At 48.2% G+C, this 4,356-nt stretch overlaps 1 non-coding gene across 1 annotated transcript; it reads left to right on the forward strand.

The window, feature by feature from the left end:
• The first annotated feature begins 337 nt into the window (after positions 1–337).
• Positions 338–409, forward strand: trnae-uuc (transfer RNA glutamic acid (anticodon UUC)). Its single transcript has one exon. It is a non-coding gene; the product is annotated as a tRNA-Glu (tRNA).
• Positions 410–4,356: the final 3,947 nt, after the last annotated feature.

Raw genomic sequence — 4,356 nt, forward strand, 5'->3', positions numbered from 1 at the left:
GAGGCGGAAGATGGGGCGTTCTTCCTCCAGGCAACGGGTTGGGAAGGAGCGGCGATGGAGGAGGCCCAGGACCTGCATGTCCTCGGCAGAGTGGGAGGGGGGTGGGGGGTGTTGAAATGTTGGGCCATAGAGCGATGGGGTTGATTGTTGCGGGTGTCCTGGAGATATCCCCTCAAGCGCCGCGACTTGACACTGCGAGGAGTGTCCAGCCTCCCCAATGTCGAGGAGACCGCATCGGGAGCAATGGATACAAGAAATGACATTGTTGGATGCACAGGTGAAAGCTTGCTGACGACCACGGTCGAGGTTCGATTTCCGGACGGCATGCATCCGCATTTCCCTGGTAGTCTAGTGGTTAAGATTCGGCGCTTTCACTGCCGCGGCCCGGGTTCAATTCCCGGTCAGGGAAGCCATTTTCAGAGGTGCAGGCTGCCCATTCTTCTTAAATGCGCTATGCAATTATTTATAGTAGTTTCTGGGTGCTGCAGTGTTTCGTGGCTCGTTGAAATTGTGTCCTGATTCAGATTTGTTTATATGTGCAGGGATGATTACTTCTGTAGTTAAGTTCTTGGTTCGTGCGGGTTGTTTTCCTGTAGACGCTGTTTTGAATTTACCATTGACTGTTCGCTCCACTGTGACATCTAGAAATGGCACTTTGTTGTTGTTCTCCTCTTTTGTGAATTTTTTGTCAGCGAGGATATTGTTGATGGTGTTGTAGATTTCCTCTCATTTGTTTCATTTTTTGATGACAAAAGTGTCATCACTGTAGCGGACCCAAAGTTTGGGTTGGATCCTTGGAAGGGCTGTTTGTTCGAGTCTCTGCATTTTTGCTTCTGCTAGGAATCCTGATACTAGTAGTTTCATGGGTATTTCGTTGATTTGTTTGTAGGGCTTGTTACTGAATATGAAGTGGGTGGTAAGACACAGTTCCACGATCTGGATAGTGCTATCTTTGCTGATGAAGTTGGTGCTGCATTTGTGTCTTTGGTTCTTCGAGCAGTGTCTCCAGTTTTCGTTGGCCACGTTGATGTTAATGGATGTGAACAGGGCTGTTATGTCAAAGGACATCATTATTCCATCCTCTTCTATCTTAGTATCTTTGGTGTTCAGGAATTCTTGGATGGAGTAAATGGAGTGGCGTGAATCTTCGACTTGGTGTTTTAGTCTTCAGTGGAGGCCTTTGACTAGTCTGTATATTGGTGTTCCAAATGGTGAGACTGTGGGCCTGAGGGGGGCTCCTGGTTTGAAGAGGAGGAGAACAACAACAAAGTGCCATTCTTAGATGTCACAGGAGAGCGAACAGTCAATGGGGAACTTCAAACTGGCGTCTACAGAAAAACAACACACACAAAACAAATACTGAACCACAGAAGCAATCTTCCCAACACCCACAAACGAGGCTGCATCAGGACATTATTTCAACGAGCCACTACACACTGCAGCACAGAGAAACTACGAAGAACACAAGAGAAATACGTATATAGTGTATTTAAGGAGAACGGGTACCAATAAACCCAGTCTGCCGATTTCTCATTGATGCTTCCAAGCTGACTCTCAAAAATTCGCTTTGTCCCACCATTCTTTCCTGTTTGTTTTTTGTGAGTTTTGAAAGCTTTCCCAATCCTCTGTCTGAGTATTGGAGTTGGAAAGTTATGTTGTGGCTGTAGAGGACATTGGTTAGACCACTTTTGGAATATTGTGTGCAATTCTGGTCTCCCTCCCATCAGAAGTATACTGTGAAAATTGAAAGGGTTCTGAAGCACCAGTGGGTCCACAGAGGGGAAGAGGCCCTTCTGCTGCCCTGCGTATGGGAAGGCCTTCAGTGATTCCTCTGCCCTGCTGACGCACCAGTTGGTCCACTCCATGGAAGGCTGTTCTCCGGCCCCAAGTGCGAGATGGACTTCAGCAGTTCTTCCCACCTGTTGAGACACCAGTGGGTCCACACTGAGGAGAGGCCGTTCTTCTGCCCCGAGTGCAGGAAGGGATTTGCTCTTCCCTCCGATCTGTTGGCCCATTGCGGGTCCACATGAGAGAGAGGTCGTTCAGTTGCCCGAAGTGCAGCAAGGCCTTCAGCAATTCCTCAAACCCTGCTGAGACACCAGTCCGTCCACACCGGGGAGAAGCCGTTCTCCTGCCCCGAGTGTGGGAAGGGCTTTATCCGCTCCTCCAGCACCAGCTGGTCCACACAGGGGCGGGGGGGAGGCCATTCTGCTGACCTGAGTGCGGGAAGGCCTTCAGCAATTCCTCCACCCTGCTGAAACACCACCTTCAGCAATTCCTCCACCCTGCTGAAACACCAGTGTGTCCTTCAGCAGTGGGAGGCCCTTCAGCTGGCCCGAGTGTGGGAAGAGGTTCAAGTTTTCTTGCAACTTGCGGAAGCACCAGCGGGGGCACTGCTGCTCATTGAGCCAGCGACTGCACATTGCCAATGAAATGATCCAAAGAAACCGAAGACCGCAAGACCATCGGAGCAGAAGTTAGGCTATTGGGCCCGTCGAGTCTACTCTGCCATTCGTTAGAGACAAAATTAGTGCAGATGAGATTAGCTACAGGAAACAGGCCATTTGTCCCAACAAGTCCACACCGACCCTCCGAAGAGTAACCCATCCACACCCATTTGCCTCTAACTAATGTACCTAACTCTATGGGCAATTAAGCATGGCCAATCCACATGACCTGTACATCTTTGGTTTATCTCAGAAGACAGGATCACCCAGAGAAAACATGCAGACACTGGGAGAATGTGCAAACTCCTCACAGACAGCCATCCAAGGCTGGAATCAAACCTGGATCCCGGGCGCTGTGAGGCCGCAGTGGTAACCACTGAGCCACTATATATTGCAACCCGAAGTTGCAAGCAGGAGGTTGGGAGAATACAGCAAGCCAGGCAGCACCAGCATATGGAGTAGTCAGCGTTGGGTATTAACCCTTCTTCAGGACTGAAACGTTGACTTCTCCATGAGAAACGATTTATGGAAATGATGCTGGGGGTTGTAGGGTTTGAGCTCCAGGGAGAGGCTGAATAGGCTGGAGCTGTTTTCACTGGAGCATCGGAGGCAGAGGAGTGACCTAATAGAGGTTACAAAATCTTGAGGGGCATGAACAGGGTAATAGACAAGGTCTTTTCTCTGGGGTGGGGGAGTCCAGAACTAGAGGGCGTAGGTTTAGGGTGAGAGGCGAAATATATTAAAGGGACAATGTCTTCATGCAGGAGGTGGTACATATGAAATGTGCTTCCAGAGTATATGGGTCAGGTGCTGTCAAATGGGACAAGATTAATTTAGGATATCAAGTCAGCATGGACAAGTTGGACCGAAGGGTCTGTTTCCATGCTGTAATGACTTTGACTACTGGTCCTGAGTAATTTTAAAATAGAGTCCAAGTAAATTTGAATAGTTCAATCTTATTGAGCTCACTTCCTGAAAAGTTTCAAATGAATCATCTGAGCGATACTGTTTAAACATGCTAAGTTGGACAAAGTATCCCATCAAGTTCAAGATAAACACAGAGTTGAAGACGTCAGAAGTCAGAACACCAAGGGGAGCAAAACTGATCACAATATTCCAGGTGCAACCTCATCAACGTGCTGTATAACTACAACATAACTTGCCAACATCTATACTCAGTTCTCTAATTGATGAAGGCCAGTGTGCTGAAACCTTTCTTGTCGGCTGCAAAGGGACTTGGATATGATGGAGAGCTGGGCTGAGGAGTGGCAGATGGAATTCAACCCTGCCAAGTGTGAGGTTGTCCATTTTGGAAAGACAAATAAGAATGCGGAATACAGGGTTAATGGTAGGGTTCTTAGTGAGGAGGAGGAACAGAGGGATCTTGGGGTCTATGTTCATAGGTCTTTGAAAGTTGCCACTCAGGTGGATAGAGCTTGTAAGAAGGCCTATGGTGTATTAGCGTTCATTCGCAGAGGGATTGAATTCAAGAGTCGTGAAGTGATGTTGCAACTGTACAGGACTTTGGTTAGGCCACATTTGGAGTACTGTGTGCAGTTCTGGTCGTCTCACTTTAGGAAAGATGTGGAAGCTTTGTAGAGGGTGCAGAGAAGATTTACCAGGATGTTGCCTGGAATGGAGTATAGGTAGTACGAGGATAGGTTGAGAGTGCTAGGCCTTTTCTCATTGGAACGGCGAAGGATGAGGGGTGACTTGATAGAGGTTTATAAGATGATCAGAGGAATAGATAGAGTAGACAGTCAGAAACCTTTTCCCCGGGTACAACAGAGTGTTACAAGGATACATAAATTTAAGGTGAAGGGTGGAAGGTATAGGGGAGATGTCAGGGGTGGGTTCTTTACCCAGAGAGTGGTGGGGGCATGGAATGCGCTGACTGTGGGAGTGGTAG

The sequence above is a fragment of the Chiloscyllium plagiosum genome, unplaced genomic scaffold (assembly GCF_037043375.1).
Source record: "Chiloscyllium plagiosum isolate Xiang-an unplaced genomic scaffold, Cpla_swu_hap1 HiC_scaffold_27, whole genome shotgun sequence".
NCBI lineage: Eukaryota > Metazoa > Chordata > Chondrichthyes > Orectolobiformes > Hemiscylliidae > Chiloscyllium > Chiloscyllium plagiosum.